The 19678-nt window shown below is 38.0% G+C and overlaps 1 protein-coding gene across 1 annotated transcript in view; it reads right to left on the reverse strand.

Moving 5' to 3' along the window:
- Positions 1–19350, reverse strand: part of CNTN1 (contactin 1) — a 204196-nt gene extending 184846 nt beyond the window's left edge. Inside the window, exon 1 of the mRNA XM_064702590.1 lies at positions 19175–19350. The gene's annotated coding sequence lies outside the window, so the exon portion shown is untranslated. The remainder of the gene's footprint in view (positions 1–19174) is intronic.
- Between the last annotated feature and the right edge of the window lie 328 nt (positions 19351–19678).

Here is a 19678-nt window from a genome sequence, read left to right on the forward strand (position 1 = left end):
AGAAAAACCCAAAACCAGGAAGAATATTAGAACTAATAAGTATAACAGGACTTCAGATATGTTTTCAGTTACTAGCAAAGCAAAATAAATGAATAAATTGATATGATTCTTGAAGTAATTTCTTTCAACTTTAATCCAAATTATGCACCAAACCACAAAGACTCACTCACAAGGATCTTGTTGGAGAGGGGTGCACAGGCCAAGAGCTGGCAGAACCAATGGAAACGCTGCAATCTTCAGTGTAAATCTAGACAGCATATAAATAAATAAATCCAATTATAAAGCAAAATTTATATAGGAAAAATAAGAATAGAGGTGATCTTTTTATGCATTTTTTTCTTTCAGGATAAGAGTACCTTTACACTGCTATTAAACAAAGTGAAAATTCCTCCATCAGAATGAAATAAAAATATAATGTTAGAATCTTGTTCCACTCAGAAATTGATCCGACTAAAATTACCTTTAGAAGGTTACATTCATGTTAGTGCTTTCACAGAAATGAAGACATTTAAAAGATCTGTAACTATGCTGCTAGTGGTCATGAAGTTATACAGCATTTTAAAAAAATTAAATTTGGTGTAATTAAAAATTGAAATTGTTGCTACTTTTATTATAGATAAACCAGTAGACATTAAGTCAAGTTTAACATGACATTTAAAAACAAAAGTTAATTTTCTCTTGGATAGAAGAATTTGACATTCCAACACGGCATGGTGACTCATCTACCTGGCCAGAATGCACTGGAATAATTTGCCTCCAGTAATAACAAGCAGCACACTGAGGCAATTATGATCAATTTGTCTGTAACTCCTGCTTTACAGATCCTCTGGAATATTCTTGAGGAATGTTTTTACCAGGAATGTCACAGGGGCAATGACAGGAAAAAAGGTAGCGATATCCCCTGAATATTAGTACAGTATTTGAAGCATTGATTGTATTAAATTAAACTACAAAATGCACCTTATGCAACAACAACAGAAAAACAATGCTGTCTACTAAATTCATGAAGAGCCAGCAGGACTAACATCAAACCATTTATTTAAATAGATAGCTATTTTTCTGCATTAAAGGTTTGGCCCAAATCTAAGCAACAATGGTGAGAGAACCAATGTTTCTCCTAAATGATAAGGCAGAGAAGGTTGGAGAACATTTACATGTAGCTGAGATATTAATCCACATAATCATGCAGTTCTCTGTTTCCATGGCAACCATTAGAAGAGTTTTCACCCTGAAGGACTTTTTCTTTCATGGTACTACTGGAAAGCTGCCATTGGAACAGTGTTGGTTATCTGTTGCTCACAGCACAGGAAATTCAAGGATGTGTACGCTCTAACCTTGAGAGAGGCTGAGCCCACTGAGACCAGAGGGGAAAAGTCAGGCAAATCCACATGGCCTGAGTATCTAACTTTGCACCCCCTTACACTCAATTTCCTCCCAAAACCCCATAATTGGAAATAGGTGCATGCAAGTTAAGATTCATTTCACCTGAACGAGATCATCATAATGACAGGGAAAGAAACAAATTTGAAAGAATAGAAGCAATTCCATGTAAGAAACACTTGGCATCACATAGGAGCAGAGATGTAGTTGGTGTTTCTCTGACAGCCTGGCCACCCTGCTTGGGCACTTCTTCCCTGCAGTCCAGCCAGCCAGCCTGCATACAGAGGGAATGACTGGAAGGAGCCAAGGCATAAAGTTTACATACCACAACTCAGGAATGAACCAAACAGCATGCTATGCTCACATAGGATATTTAATAAAACCAAAACACAACCATTTTTATAAGGACGCCCTTTATGGTGCATTTGAAGGAGCTGAGACTTCCACAAGTACTCTACTTTGAAGATGAAAAACTTTCATTTAATGTTAGATTAAAGCAGCTTCCCAGGAATATGCCCTATGCTCTCCTATAACAAAATGTAGATCCCACAGGCATCTTCCTGAAGAACAAAGCCCCTGGAGTGCCCTCTCCTGAAACACCTCCCAGATTTAATCTCATCTCTTGAAAGCTTTCTCTTAACCTCCCATAGCCTGAATTACCAACGGGGCAAGAGGCAGGTCCAAGCTATTTACTGGTGCCTTAGAGCAGATCAAAAAAGACAGGCTGAATCTCAGGTTAAAAGCTTCCTGAAGAAAACATGGAAAAACTGATTCATCAAATACTCTACAAGAAAGGCCAGAAAACAGGGTTATATTTTACAGCCAGTTGTTGACAGTTGTCTGTGGCAGAACAGCATTTAACAAACCACTGCAGAGTCTGCACTCTTCCATTTTTTGAGGCAGATCAACAGCTTACATTATGAAACAGAAATCATATAACTACAAATCATAAATACTCTTAGACTGAAGAGGAAATGAAAATGTCAGTAACATGAGATTTTACCCCATAATCCAATTTTTTATTTTTAAAAAAAGCAAATTATATTAAGGGATCATTTTTCCCAACTATTCAAAACAGCAGGTCAGTTCAAAGCAAAGCATGCTATCATACTGACATGCTCAGAGTTTTATTAGGAAGCATGTGTATTTTTAACTCTTGCCGTTTATGTCTGATAAAAATACCAAACTTACGTCCATTTGTCTGCTGTAACCAGTACACTAATACTGCAATAAATAAATTCTAGTAACTAAAATAACTTCTGGCTTAAAAGCATGACAAAATAATACTTTCATAACAAGCATAAAGTGGTAACTCAGATACACATATCCAAAAAATGTAAATGAAGAAAACCAACAACAAGAATACAAACCCACTGTCTTATGGTTCAGAACACAGGAGTTATCTGTGTTTGCTTGCTATGTCTGCTGGAATACAGGATAAGAAGTATGCAGAAGTCTTTTTAAAAACAAAAAAACACCACAACAAAAATAAATCACTATAAACCCCAATGAAACAAAAACAAACAAATCTCCAAAACAAAAACCAAAAAATCTCCCACAAGAACGAAACACTTTTTTTTTCCAACTCAAACAAGCTTACCTTACATTATTGTCTTTTAATTCTAAGATCACTTTGGATGTTTAGACAGAAAATTAGCTTGTTGAAGATAGTTTATGTGGTGGGTTGACCCTGTCCCCTCCTCAGGTGGACAGAGGTGAGAAAACAGAATGTAAGGCTCATGGAAAAACGTAAGGGAGCAATCATTCACTAATTACTATCACAGGAAAAACAGGCTCAGCTTAGGGGAATCAGCTTAATCTATTAGCAGTCAAGTCAGAGATGGGTAATGAAGAGTCGCTGGTGGGCTTGGTCATGGCCACTGGCAGGTCTGTCCTGGAGCCACTTGGCACTGGATCTGATAGACACAGAGGAGATTTCTGGTAGCTTCTCACAGGAACCAGCCCTGTAGCCCCTCACTGCTAAAACCTGGCCATAAAAACCCAGTGCATATTAGTAAATTCTCTCATTGCTCAATGAAAATATAATATGTTGAAAATACATCCATTTATGTATGACTGTTATCTGCATTAGCAGGTGAACACCAAATCAAAATACTTAAAAGTTCTAAATTATAATACCTGGAATAACTTACATTTTGGAGTCATTAATAATATATATTCAAATTTATCTAAAATGAGTAAATGTATAACTGCTATCTTTTGTATACCTAAAAAATTGGAGTCATTAATAATATATATTCAAATTTATCTAAAATGAGTAAATGTATAACTACTATCTTTTGTATACCTAAAAAATTTAGTATGTGAAACATATATGTAAAATACTACTCTGATCATCTTTTCCTTACACTTTTGTCTTCCTAAATTAAAGAGAAATCTTAAAATATCACTATGACAAAGATGGGAATAACTCATTGCATTTTTTTTTTGTCAACTAGTTTTTATTAATGTTTTTCTAGACAATTTTATAATACTTCTTACTAAATTCTACAAGAACTCACAAACACAGTCTGTAAACAGAATTTAGTTTCTCAGTAGGACAGAAATATTTCTAAGGAGCTGAAATAACAAACCTATCACATTCCCATTTTAAAAAAAAAGTTTGAAAACATTTCCACATCTTCCACACAAATACTTAAAAGGAATGTAAAATTTAAATAAAATATTTTAATAACTCCACAATGCATCTGCTTTGACTCATGCTTTGTGCCTCAGGACTTCTAGACTGCTGGTTGTTCAGATGGCTCACTCACATTTATTTGTACCAACAAATAAACAAAAAATCTCTACCAGGGGATCATTTCAGTAGTCTGGAGATGGTTTTTCTCTTCTGTAAGAGATCTCTAAATGTGGTCTCTTATGCTGTAATAAGTTGTAAAAAGTGGCAGCTTTCTTAAGTGATTTCTAATGTATTTTTCCTAGTATTTACCTACTCATTAAAAAGGTGATCTTTAATAGAAAGCAAATTTTTCACAGACAAATAAATCAGTTTAACATCAACATGATGGGAGAAAATTCAAAGGCAACCCTCACTTCTATTTGACCGGAAATTCAAGTTGAAACATCATCATCATCTCTTTTCTCATGAAATCCAATCATGCAAATACTTAATCAGTGACCTGTCAAACTCCTCCTCATGACAGTATCAGTATCAAAAAATGATGCCCTGAGGTTCCAATATGCATTGAATTTTCTATGGCTCTACTTGGTGATAAACCCAAAACCAGAAGATAAACCATGACCTACTTCTTCCATTTTACAGATTTCATTTACTGCCTCTAGCGATAACCAGAAGACTTCTCTCCAGGGACTACATGAGCATCTGAATCCGAGAGGCAAAATTAACATAATCCCAAAATCTTAACAGTCAAAGCTGAAGTTTAGTCCCTGAGAAAAGAACATCCTTGCACATACTGTACAGGACAACCATCTGTCTGAATGCATCAACAGAGAATATTTTTGATAGCTGTCTGAACAGCTATCAAAATCCCCAAAAGGAACATAAAACTTCCTCCAAATTAAACATAATAAGCATTCTAAAACTACCACTATGCAAAAAACCCCACCCCAAAACAAAACAAAAATCCCCTGCAGCATTACCTATTAATTTAAACTGAAATAGATCTTCCTGTCATCAGGCAATGAAATTCAGTATATTTCCTCCTCCTTTGCATCTATGATAATTATTCAAACTTTGCTCTACTTTTTGCTGTGCTTACACCTTTTCATAGCTTTAAGTACTGGGGGGAAAAAGGGGAAAAATTGGTCTAAAATACAGGACATCAACAAAAACAGCATGCTCACAATTCTCCATGCAAACATCTACAAGGGCATTACTTGGTACATCACCCATACAAGGACCAGAAACCCGCATCAAATGGGTTCACAGGAGATAAAACACTGTGCCTAGAAAGATAACAAATACAAGCACTGTCTTTAGGGGATTATGTGCTGAGACTCTGCATGTCTGTGAGCTAAACTCAGCTACAGAGGCAGCTGAAAGGAGATAAATGACACTGGCATATAGTTTAAGGGAACTTGCTATTAAAGGACCATTGAGATTTGCACTTTTCAAACAGTAGTTGCAGGATTGGGGTGTTTTTCCCAAAGTATTTAAATATGTATTTATAACATGTGCATATTAAGAGTGGTGACAAATTCAAATTATTTAGCTACATTAACATAATCATTCAGAAAAAACAACAAAAAACAACAAAAAATCACAAAATAAGACACAAATATTATATCCCTGAGAGAATAGAGCTTTATTTAATTTTCATTAAATCTAGATGTCTAATTTACTTGCAGGTTCTTAAAAAAATAATGCTAGATTCAGAGATATTAATATGCCATTTAAAAATACATTCTAGTGATTCCAAAAGAATCACTAAACTAGATTTTTTGTATGAATTGATGGGATTCCCACTTCACTGTAAAGCTACGAAGTATGGAATGACTCCAGATTTACTGAGCTATTCATCACTTTAAACTGACAACCCCATATAGTGAAACCATCAAGTGAACACTCTGCAGCCAATATGCTCAAAGGGACATTTCAGATCCAAATGAAATATTCAGGTAATTAAAAATCTAGAAATTAAATTAAAATATCACACTATGATTCAGCCTATATCTAAGGATATATTAAATACTAAGTACCCAGGAACATCAAAAAGCAGGGACATAATGACAAATTATATAATATATATAATGACAAATATATATAATGACGAATATTATATATATATATATATATATATCTTATATAATGACAAATGCAACTAGCTCAATATCTCCTCCCAACACATGCAAGAAATTAAATTTGAAATTCGAGCCGGAGAATATTAAGGATGCTTGATGCAGTCTCTCAGACTCTGCTTAAAATAGAGATGTGGTCCATGCAGATCAGAAAGGGGGCCATTCCTTTTTCCTTATGGCTTGGGATGTGCCATATTGCCCTCATTACAAACGCAGAGTGTATGCTGGGCTAACAAAAAAACACTGAATCTAAATACTGAAACTTACATGATCAGTATAGTTAGAACAATCTTAAAATAAAGATGTCTGCTTCTGCAGAAATATTTCACTCAGTTATAATAAATATATTTGTGTTGGAATTGCATTAACAGGTTAGATAAAATCGTCATGAAATGCATTTGATGTGACACTTTTTTGTTAGTATTTTCATAACAACTGGAAAATGGAATTGAACTTGGTTGCAGTGGAACAAATGTAATGGAGTTCTGTGGAACTCCACAGAAGTAAATTAGTATACAAAATGAAAATTCAAAATTCAAACTGATTACAGTTCAATTCCAAATATAACAAGAAGATTGAAAGAAAATTGAGAAAAGTATTTCACAGGTGAGTGACGTCCCATTTCAATTCAGCAGTTTTTCAATTCAGTAGCAGCTGTACAAGGGTTGTGTTGTAATAAAAATCCCGCTGCTGGGAATTTCTCTACATGAAGTCAGTAGAAAAGAGCAAACTAGCAAGAGAACCATGTGTGCTGAGAAGGTGTCTAGCAAACACTAAGAGGCTATAGAGATTTATTCTCCTGTTGCCCTCTCATGACATGAAATGAGCCCCAGAACGTGTGGCAGGTGTGTGAGGCCCCAGGCCGGGTCAGTGCCAGCCAGGGCTGTGCAGCTCCGTCCCCATTCCAGGCGCCCGTGGCAACTGCGCACCCGCAGGGACACCGGGACTGCCCCTGCTGCTGGGGGACCTCAGGGACCCTGTGACACCTGCCCAGGGCCACTGGCACACCAGAGAGGCTCCCTGGGAGCCAACAGGGACACTGGGAGGGACAGCGTGTGTGACAGGCTGTGTGTGTGACAGTGTGTGTGACAGTGTGTGTGTGTGTGTGTGACAGCGTGTGTGTGTGTGACAGGGTCTGTGTGTGTGACAGGGTCTGTGTGTGTGACAGGGTCTGTGTGTGACAGGGTCTGTGACAGTGTGCACCTGCAGGTGTGGGAACAGTGGCACAAGACAAGCAATGTACCATGCAACTATCTGCTTTTAATAATAGCCTTACTCTAGTCACAGTAAAACCTTAATTGGTAAAAGTTGTTCTAATACATTTTCACTGGAATCTCTCTCTCTTACTCACTCCCTTATCAGGGAAAAAAGAATTTACAATCATGTTTAAACAGAATTTACAAGCATGTCTGGATGCTCTAAATGACATCAGGACTTAATCTCCTGTATACCCTGACATGCATTACAACACCTGCAGAACAAAGTATTTTGTCAACATGTAATTCTGTTCTTTATACAACTTGTCTCTGAAAAGAAATTCAAATAAATGGGTTTTTCACACTTTCACTATGACGAAAAGGTACTACAAACTCCAAGACATGATCAGCTCAGATGTCCTGTTTGATGCATGAAGAGACTCCACTAGCCCCACAGAAGGACAGGAATTCTCTAATTCTGGCTTTAAGTACACTGTGATTTGTACCTATACACACTGACACAATCTCCAATAGCTGTTCAAAGCAAAATACACTTTAAAGTATCTCTCAACAGTAATATCCCACAAAACAACTCACCGTTGCTCCATTAAAAAAATAAAACAACACAAAAAGAAAAAAAATCCAAACTAACAAAAAAAATTAAAGAAAAGAAAAATGAAGGAGTAAAGAATTATATTCTCAGATGCACAGTATAGAAATCTGATTTTTAATGAAAGGGAAAGGAGACGTTTTTTCTATAACTGCAGACTGACAAACAGTTTTCTTCCTTGTACAGCAATCTTTTGCCACTAATTTCACTCAAGTACCCCTCAAGTTTTTCCCAAACAGCACCCTCTTCAATTTCCAAACATTCTTAGACTGGTTTTCAAAGATATAGGTGAGACTGAGCTGGTGGCTCTTAGTGACACAAGTCATTCAGAGAGCAAGTACTTCTTCCTCATGCTGCCCACATATAAGCCCTTTTTCTTTGAGAAAATTTAATAATGGCTGATTTTCTCAGGAAAAGGAAAAGAGAAAGAACTTGTCTTAGAAAGCCTGTATTGTAGCATAAGAGAAGGAGGCAATTTCCTTACTCAAATTCAATGCCAATTACCAAGCTGTGCAACTCACAGCTCTCACTGCGAGCCAGCACCTGCCAACTGTCACTAGACCAACAGAGAGAAAAGAGACTCAGTAATGTTTTCATACACTTCTGCAGTCAGAATTAACAAAATCAAATTAAATCACATTAAAAAATCTAACCAAAACACTACTTGCAAATGTCTGTAAAAGGTAAGAGAGTATTTCTAAAAGCCTGCAACAAATATTTCTGCTTTTATATCTCACTGCACTGAGAAAACATGGTCAGCAAATTTATAAGCAGTCCTAATCTAGAGCAGGGCAAAATCAGACTATTTGTTTTAAATTGTTGTTGTGAATTTAAACTCATGCAAACAACTTCAGACTGAAAACAGAACAGCTAGGCAAATTAAGAAATGTGTGTTTGCCCTTGTTGGCTACTGCCTCCTCTGACCCAGCTTCTCATCGCTCCTGATTCTGAGATGCGAATTACGTCTACTGAAGTTCTCAGCCCATCCAGAGAACTTCCAGGGAAGATGAAAGAACAACCCAGGATGAAAGCCTGGTTTTCAAGTTTTAATGAGCTACGAATTTGGAGGCAAGCATGGGTACAAACGATGTATCAAATTGATAGATATATCCAGCAACAGAAAATTTTGCTATTTTCAGGAAGAGTAGTTTTTCAAATGTCATCCTAATGCCCACACTGGCATTATTTTATATGTACTAAAAAGCTCCCAGATAAGATCCATAGAACAGGAATAATGAAGTTAGAATCAATAAAATTACCCTGTAGATTAAAAAATAAAAATAAATACACTTTTTACATAAGTTCTTAGCAACATCCTGAAGGGTTGTTTAGAGGCAGCACAAGCGTCTATGTTCTGTGAAGTTACTCTCAGCACCTAAATATTGATATTCTATACTATGGTAAACACCTTCAACAGAGAGCTCAGTCCAATCCCAAACTTGGATGATCTGGATGATAAAGGTTAACAGAATAATGTTAACAGTTAACAAAAATTTAAATTCACCTATTTTTAACTCTGAATTTTGTGTTCTGACAAAGCTTTCAGATGAGGAAGATAACTGACAAGCAAAAACATACTGAAAATGTATATTTAACAATAGATTCTCCCAGAACAGGCAAGAATTAGGTCCTGGCCTGTTTGGAATGATTGCCAATGTTTTATGAAGCTGAACTGAAATTTCCTTGCTGGTACACCAAAATTTCAAAAATTTAATTTAGTAGCTACACATATAACCATATTTCCTTTTAGATTATTTTATTATCTTAGATTACAATGGATCCAAGACAAATGCCAAATAACTGCCCCTTGGCTGCTTGCACACCACATTAAATAGCACAGTATCTAGCCAGTACCCACACAATAAATGCTTTACCCTTTTAGAAAGGCACTTAGTACTTATAAAAAAAAAGTTTAATATCTCAGTAAACATGACAGTCCTTGAAAAATAGGCCAAGAATATCCTAAATGTTTGGAGTGCTTTAGTTTAGACAGCCACAAGTATGAAAACTGTTCTACATAGAAGCCTGCTAACCTTAACAATGGCTGTCTAGAGACAGATACTAAACTGCTGGAATAGAAATTACATTGCAAGGTGCTCTGTACGCTTCACTGTCCTTATTAATCCAGTTTTCTTTCAAGCTGATCTGGAAAGAATATCTGAAAGCTGATTAATTCTCTTATATAAAATACGTAGGTGCTTTGGTAGTATTAAATAATGACAGAACAGTAAATTCTGACCTGTATTCATTGGTTTATGTGATATTCTAGAAATTTTTTGACAGTGGCCAAAAAACCACATACATCCCTCCCACACTCTCCTTTCTTCTCTTGGCACTTGTACCATACCAGAGTGCTTGATATTTGTTGGGTTTTGGGGAGCTGGTTTGTTGATGCTTTTTAAAAACAAAAAACACACAACACACACATGCAAAACCTTAGTGACTATTTGCAGGCTTTATCTAATCACTGTCAGTTTAAATACTATGTTAACAACACTGCCAAGGATAAGATCAGCTAAAAATATTTAGTAGGTCACAAAAGCCTACTACATGAATGTAAATAAAACTGAAGTAATACATAAGAATATGGTAATGCACTGAAGTATATTTCTTTCAGACTTGTCCTAGTTTATAAAAAAATTAAATCCTATGCAGCTACTCTGTGCTTCCTTCCAGTATATGCATAGGCAAAGTCTGGATTATATGAAGATGCTGTAACTGCAGATACAAACATCACATTTGACTGGACTTAAACCTTCTGAAAAAAAAAAAAAAAAAAAAGCCTTTTTATCTTTTGAATGCTTCAAATAAGATCTCACAGAAATGAGACAAAACAGGTTTTATGGTTCAGCCACATTTAAGACTGGGTCAGCTGGTCTGTAGAGAACCCACAGAATGTATTTCTATAAAAGAATGTGAGTGGAAGTGGCAACAGCTGTGCTTTATTACAAACCTGAGGCTGTTTAAATACAAAACTTTCTTTATGCCTTTAGGTTTCTGTAGCAATCTCTGCCATTCTGTGCAGCAGATAAGAAAACTCCCATTTTCACAACAACAAAATACTTGGTTTAATCAAATTTGTCTTTTTCTGTGTTTCACCTAAACAGTTAAGCACAAATTAACCCCATTTCTCACATATACCACTTTCCTTTATGCCCCAAAATCATATTTTGGAATCACCTAGCCTAATAATAAATGAACCAAAAAATTGCTGGTAATAAAACTGCAATCATGTCTTTTTCATTCAAACCCCTTTAGTTATCTCAAGTATTCTTAGCAAATAAAACACAGATCACCATCACTTTAAAAACAAAAAGCTGTTTAAAATTTTAAAACAATTATCTGCTCTACTATCCCGGAGGGAGAATTTATATTGTTCTTGGTCCTGTTCCATAGTCAACATGAAATTTCCGAGAAGAAACAGGGAGAAATACTTCAGTCCAAGGAATTCCTTAAGTAATGACTCATTTTTTCCACATATTGATAGAAGATCCCCAGAAGAATAAAAAGCACCCTCTACCAAGTAAATGTACTTGTTCATTTCAATAATACAATGAAATTAAGTAAAAGTAGATTTTACACTGACATTTTCATAATGGAATTAGTAACTTCTAAAGTTCTTCAAAATCATCCTACTTGAGATTATCTAGTTCTCTTTTGTTTTTGGGAGTATTTAATAAAATATTAATGTTAAAGTATTTAACTTTCTTCTTCAGTTCACTATCTTCAAATAAATAGGAGTGCATGGGGGAAAAGATCTTGTATAGAGATACAGATATATTTGAGTATATGAATATGTTAATGTAATAGTGACTGGATGAGGTCAATGTGTCAAATAAGACAGTCAAGTTTTTTTTCCATTAAGAATTTGTTTAGTAGTTTTAATTAGGTTTTGCCAGTGCTTTCCAGACTCTTATTTTATAAATACCAGCTACTTAAAAGGAAATATCTAAATGCCTATATACTTACACATATAACCTCTTTTTATAAAGACAAGAATTATCAGGTAAATTGGTTGTTATAGGACTTACCTCATACATGCATTTTTCAGTTAATGCATTAATAACGTTTGCAAAACTCTTCTTTTGAATGGGGCAGATCAACACCAAGAAATGAAATAGGCAATGAACTACTATGATGAGGTAAAGGAATTAAGATCTCATACAGCATTCCCTTAAAACTCTGACAATAAACCTTTATTCCTACACTGACCAAAAAGAGACTCCAGCTAAATAAAGAACCCACAACCAAGGGAGCCAAAGAATCCATCTAACAAGGCCTAATGCAATACCTAAACAGGAAATGTTTGAACAACAAAGTGTAAGTATCACCCCAGATGTTTAGAACGGAAGTCAGCATTGGCACCATTCCAATAATTATCTTTCAATGGTTTTGTTTGGATTTTGTTTGCGTTTTATTTGCTTGTTTTACAAAACTTGCACAGTACTTATGTCAAGAAAGAAATTAAACCAATCAAAACAAAAATCATACATAATTTTTAAGTGCAGTAAGTCTTGAACTTTTACCTTTAGTTCAAAAACAACCTATTACCATCAAGCTGCAGACTAATTCTGCCATTGGGATGGCCTGTTTATGCATTTTTCAGGCATATCATGGCTACACCTAGTCTAAGTGGCAGAACTGGATACTTCTTCAAAACATGTTAAAAAATTTTGAAAAATTTGAGGGTCAAGAAAAGTGAGAAGGACAAGATATAATAAAAGCACAGAGTAAAGAGAGTTCAGGAAGTGACAACAAGAAGGCAAAAAAAGGAGCATTACAGAATGCCTGGCTTCCCAAGATCTATTTCAACAGCAGCTGGCCTCCCTGGGAGCTCCTTTATAATGAAAATCTGAAGTGGAAACTGTTCAATATTCCAAAGTTCATTTCTATAAAAGAAGTGAACTGTAGACTGCTGATGAAAGGGGAGCTGGGCTTCTGGCAATAAACAAAGGAGAGATGACCTTAATCTTCAGAAAAAGACATTCAGAAAACAAAAAAAAAAAAAAAAAGTGGTATTTCTAGCAGCTGTTTCTCATTTATCTTAATTATTTTCTCTTTGCTTTGCTCAAAAATGATCATAATGGAAAAATCCAATGCTTTTTCTAAAGTACTACTAGTAACAGCAGGGAGCTCACACTTCTAGAAAAAGCAAGCCTTATCAACTGCTATGTTATCCTTCTAGGCACTTTTACAAGTTTGCTTATAATACTTGGTAAAGAAAAATACAGTCTTACTCTACAACTCAAGACACACATAATGTCTTTTTAACTTTATTTAAGATCTTATCAGTGAGTAGTTGGCAGGACAACTGATTGTCTTTATCAAAACAAAGTCAGCATTATTCCAAGTTTCAAAGAAAGCATTCTAGCTGGAAAAACAGATATCTGGAAGGAAGTCTTCATGAAGAAATATCTGAGGTATATGACTGCTTCTCTTTTCTCACAGAAGAAATAAAAAAACTGGCTTATTTCTGCTAAGCTCTGATGAATCCTAAACAGGAAAACCTCAAGAAAAGACATAGTGAAACACAAAACTATATGTGAAAGGTTAATTTATGGTATTCGTAAAATCAAGACAGTTCTCAAAAAGTTACATATTCACCACTGCACCACACATTAACTGAATTATAAGCAGAGCCTAAAAAAAAAAAAAAATCAGTGTTTTTACAGTACACAAAACCTTCAAATTACATGGATTTCTGTCCTGATGGTGGAAAACACAAAACTTCCCATCTCACTGGATCTGATGTGTTCAAACCAGTCACTGTTCTGTTGTCCCATTCTTCTGGTTAAGACAAGGCACCTCGTTATCTCCTCATTGAGTAAGCACCGATCCTTCCTAGAACAATTACACGATTAACACCACAACTAGGAACAACATTGAGACAACATGAACAGCCTGTTCCACTTAGCAGCATCAGTGTTTGTTTTAAATATTTGCATTCAGATTTTAAATATGAGATTTTGTATGAAAAATATAATTTTTATAATGAACAGTTGATTAATAGACCCAATTCTTTTTTCCCATGAACTTAAAGATGAAGAACTACAACTTGTTACAACGTGTTAACTGACAAAGATACTGAATCCTGCTATAATCTCCCTGAAAACAGACCTATAATAAAACATCTAGCCTAACTAATCCACAGCAAATCTAGCAGTACATTTAAATACAATTATCAATAAAAACTATAAAGGGAATTCAGTCTGTAACGTTATTCCATGCACACATTGAGTATTCTGTCTGTTGGCACAGTTATCCTTTCCCGTTCAGAAAGTACTGTTCAGACTGTATATAGACTTTCTCCCTTCACTCCCTGAGAATTACAGAACAACCTCATAGGATATTTCATGCTGTAAGACAAGTCAAAAAAAGGGATGTCAAAGGATAATTCATATTGTTAGGGATGTCAGGAGGTTTGCAGCCCAATCTCCTGCTGAAAGCTAAGACATTTGGTCAGGTTACTGGGGGCTTTATTTTTTAGTCTTGAAATCTTTCAAGAAGAGAAAGGGCACAACTCTGAGTAACCAATGCTTGACTGAACATATAAACATCTCTCTGATTTTTACAAACAAATTAAATTTAGCAGCTAGTAAGCTGAAGTGTATTACTCATATTTTAGGGAAAAGAAAACCAATTTCATGCAAATCTAATGCAGCAGTAAATTCAAGTCCATGTCTAACAACTCTGTGTATTGGCTTGACTAGGAATAACTAATAGTAATGCTTCTACTCAACTCCTGCTGAACTGGAGAAAATTGAATTGTCTATAGTAAAACATGATGTTTCCAATAAAGCTATAAAAAAGATCACTTATCTCATGACTAAATCCTGATCTCTGTGCTCCAAGCTAACTCATTTGCATGGCACCAACATATCATCTGTCCACTATATGTCAATTATAAAAAACATTAGGCAAATAAAGGCAAAGAATTTGTCAAATACATTTATTTATATTCCTTCATTTTAAAATACTTTATCACATTAATTATTCTCTCTGTAGTGCTAACCATAGCTCAATCATGTCCCTTATTTCAGGCACAAAAGCTACTAAGTTATTGCAAATACTATTTTACCACATCCAAAAGACTACCTTATGTAAACAAAACTACCATGGAGCAGTGGTAACTCCAATAGTTTTATCCAGATCTCAATTCAGTGAGATGCTTACATCATCTTTTTGTAAGTATTTGTCTCAAGAGGTTGTAGCAAATCCTTGAGATAAAATGAGAGGAATTAGTATGAATACAAACAAAACCCAAATCATCCGTTATTTTATGTGCCAGCACAGAACCCTCCAAAACTTAGCTGAGTTAAGTAAGAATACAGGATATGCTACAGTCAGAATGGCTGATTTCTCTGCATAAATAGGACTATTGAGGTTGCTTGGCATTTCTATAGTTCACTACTACTTACAAATTTGTCCTAGTGCCCTGTGTGTCCTTGCTTTCTGCCAATGCATATAAAACATATACTTACACATCACATCAAAAAATTTAAGACTTCAATTTTTAAAAAGGAAAACCATAATAATTTTTCTTCAAAAAATGTTTGTGACTATGGCTTGAAGCCATCATCATAGACAGGCTTTGAGTTATTCTATGCTCTTTCATTTATCTCTGAAAATGTAACAAAGTCCAACCAACTTCTAAGAAGAAAGTACTGCATTGTTTCGGTGGAGAAGAACAAAAGCCACCTTACAGTCTTTAAAGAAGAATAAAAATTGAGACCAATGTCTGCTAAAAGCACAGAAAAAGTGACTGGAGACTGCAGAAAGGAGACTAGACTGGGCTGACATAGCAAATCAGGATGAGAAGGCTCCAAGGAATAAAGGAAAGTAAACTGAAGAAAAGCTGACAGGAAAAAAGCAAGGAGCCAGGACTGGGTGAGATACAAAAGCAACATTTGGAATGGTCAAGACCAGGAATACCTAAAACACTGAGACCAGCTACAGGACAATAAAGGCACTGTCATTAGGATACATATAAATGATGAAGTGAAAAATACTGTGCTTGCAGAAGTCCTGCAAAAGAGCCCTCATGCACCACAACACATTCTAAAGTCTACAGTACAAAGGACTTCAGTCTTGCACCACTTTTCCACTACCCAAGCAAATGCACTACAAGTGACACCATTCTGCTTTACCACTGCACTACTCTATGAAAGGGAGTGCACTCCTATAGTATCACTCATGGTGGTAAAAGTTCAGGAGCTTTTTGCAAAGGAATAAATTTTCCTGTTGTCTTTGTAACCACTGTAGGTCCAATACAGTAAAACAATAAGAAATTTACTTGGAGAATTGAATTTTTTCTGCATTTTCTTGGTTTGTTGTTTGTTGGCTTCTCTGATTGTTTGTTTGTTTTTAATTCCCTAAAATTTAATTTTCTAGGTTTTAAGGACATTTATGGGACATGTATGCATATTTTACTTCACAAACAACACAAAAGAACATTATTAAGGTTACTAAATCAAGCACTCAGAAGGTGTAAAATGACAAACTGTTGTCTATGCAACCATAATTAACTTCCCTTGAGTGGTTTTGGTATTTTACAATACACTTAAGTGGACATGTGCTTCTTATTCAGTTACCTTGCCACTGAAGATGATAGAGAACTGAAGGCAGGTAGGACTTGTTTTATCTACTGAAGAACTGAGCTTGCAGAAAGAAAAAGGGACAGGGGCTCTGTCATATGCCACAAAGACTTTAATGGCTAACATCCTCTCTATTGTAGTTTCCTTCATTCCCCTTCCTCTCATGCAGCAAACCATTTAACCTAAAACTTCCATAGTTTGTAATTGACAGTAAATTCCTCTTTTTCCCCATTCACTCTGCAGGTACACTCACAGATGTGGAGCAGCCAGGACTGTTACAAAAAGCAGTAGCAAGTATAACTTGAGGAAACATATTTACAAGAACTGTAGAAATTCCAGACTGGACACCAAAAATGAGTAAATACTTTTCACTTAACCCTCTTTGTGCCTTTCTTCACCATCTGTAGAAGTGTTGTCTCACCTTAGGTAGTGTTTGATAAACCACTAGTGCTTTGTAGGGCATTCTGATCACATACTGATAAGCACTTTAGCAAAGCTCACACAGATGTTATCAGTTCTGTCTTCAAAGCAGAGCTGAGTAACACTGAATAAATAAATCATGGGCTCACACAACGATCAATGAAAAATACTGGATTCTCTTAAGTGAGCTCAATCTATCCCATGCAGTGAAAGACAGGATTCCTGTGGAAAAAAAATAGTATGTGATCATGTAATTAAGACTGTACCAGAAGTACAGGCTCAAAAAGGCACTTAAAACCTCTTTATTCCATACCTTAATAATGTGGGATTCCTCTACAAAAGGTGTTTAAGACAGACACTCAATTTAAAATTCCATAAAATCAAGTAGGTTCTTGGATTACCATGAAGTTGTGTTGAGGTTGCATTATATTTTAGCACCACTTAAAAGTGAAACTGGAAATCTCCTACTAGTTTAGAACAGCATTATGGATAATACAAATATGGACCAGGACAGAAGTGTTGAGCTTAGATTATTTTAATTTTTCCAAAATTTAGAGATAGAAAAGATCTATTTTTTTTATAATGTCAACTATTGCTAAAGACAAAACCTAAGCATCTGATAACATATAACATATATTTGAATGGAAACGACCAAACAAAAGATTCATACTACCAAAAACTTTCATAAATGTTAGGGCAAGTTCTTATTAAAGAAATTTTGGTGCATTATCATTTATAGAAGAACATGGACCAAAGATCATATTTTCACAGAGATCTGTACAGTATTTGCACTACAAGGACATTTAGAAGTTACTAATGGTAGATGAAAAAAACCTGAAAATTTTTATAACTTCAAGTTATTTCAGAAAGCTTTCCCCTGTCTTGTGTAACTTCAAGGCCTGTGCTGATGATTTTTAGTGGTTTTCAATTCTATACAAAAGCGTGAAACTAAGTAACGTATTGTTAATTCCTTCTTAGATACCGCCACCTCTGCACAGGTGGCTGCATTTTAAAGGCGTATTTTTCCCTAAATCGTACAGCCTAGTAATTACATAATGGCTTATTTTTCAAAACGTTATCAAACCCTTTTTAATGTGCTTTAATATAACTCTATTATAATATTGTTACATAACTATGACCATGCTAGAATGTAACACTCGAAAACATTCGCGGCTCCGAATTTACTTTACTTTCATTACTAAATGGAGCATAGTTGATTAACTGCATAGATAATCTCCCGTAGATTTCATAAGCAGAATTAAACAGCGCTTCACAGAGCAGCTGCAATTCCTGAAGAGCCGCTCACCGAGGTGCAGGCTCAGCCCTGCCAGGTGCCTTTAGCGGAGCTCAGCAATGGCATTTCTGCCCTCACCGGCAGGTTACTACAGCCGCCCCCAATTACTGACATTTACGGAAACGCGGCACTGAAAAAAGGCATTATTAGCATTTTACAAGGGGAAAACAGAGTGAAACGCTATCATTTTTACTGCAAGAAGGTGCACTGGAAAAAAAAAAAAAAAAGCCAAACCAAAAACCAACACCCTTTTTAGCCCGTCGCCACTAAGCACACCCAAAACGCAGGCTGCGGCTGCTCCCGCACACAGACCGTGGTGCTGAAATGATGCTCTGCAGGACCACGGTACGGACGCGTTTTTAAACACGCTGCCAAAATCCATCCGTGCGCCGTGGGAAACGGGGAGGAACCGCGCACGAGGCGTCCCCTGCGGCAGCATCCCGGTCCCTCGGCAGCCGGCATCGCCCCCGAGCTCCCGACCGGCGGGGACAGCCCTCGCCGGGGGATTACCAGGGGCAGGCGGCCCACTTTCGGCAGCCCGGGGTGCCGAGTAATCCCGCGTCCAGCGGGCAGGCTCCCTGGGAGGGGGCGGCTTCCCCCTGCCGCTCCGCTCCCCGCTCAGGGAAAGGGCCGGGAAAGGGCCGCCGCCCCCGGCCGCCGCCAAGGAGGGGTTCCACCATGGGCCGTGGCGGGGCTTTGGGCTGCCCCGCCGCCCCGCACCTGCCCCAGCTCCCCGCCTTCCCCCGGCCGCACCGGCAAAGTTGAGACTCCCCGCCGCTGAGGGGACCCAGCCGGGGCGGTGCCCGCTCCCCAGGGCCGCTCCGCCAGTGCCGCTCGAACGCGGGACCCCGCTGCGCTGCGCGGGCGGGGGGCGCCCGCTGCGGTGTGAGCCCTGCCCTACCTGCGCAGTGCCGCCGCACGGCCGGGCTGTCACCCCGCGCCGCCCGCACCTCCGCTGCGCACCGGGCACGTCTCGGACGGCGCTGCCCGGCCGGCGCGCCTGGCTCGGCTCGGCTCGGCGCGTCCCTGCCCGCTCGGCAGGGCTGACAGCCGCCCGCGCGCCCCCGCCCCGGCCGCGCGCGGGGCCGCCGGGGCCGAGCGGGGCCGAGCGGGCGCGGGGAGCGGCGGCGGCTGATTGGACGGGGGTGATGTCACTCGTGCGCGCGCGAGCGAGCGGGAGCGCGCGGGAGCGGGGCCGTGAGGCGGAGCGGGGAGCGAGCGGGAGCGGGGGCGCCGTGCCCGGTGCCCCGTGTGCCCGGTGCCCCCGGCGCGGGAGATGAGCCGCGCTGGAAGCGGTGCGCGGAAAGCGGCGTGAGGAGTGCCGTGGGGCGGAGGCGCGCACCGGCCGGCAGCCCTGGCTGCGGAGGGCGGGAGGAAAGGGGCCTCTGCAGAGCGGGAGGGGCGG

The sequence above is a fragment of the Zonotrichia leucophrys genome, chromosome 1A, assembly GCF_028769735.1.
Source record: "Zonotrichia leucophrys gambelii isolate GWCS_2022_RI chromosome 1A, RI_Zleu_2.0, whole genome shotgun sequence".
NCBI classification, from domain to species: domain Eukaryota; kingdom Metazoa; phylum Chordata; class Aves; order Passeriformes; family Passerellidae; genus Zonotrichia; species Zonotrichia leucophrys.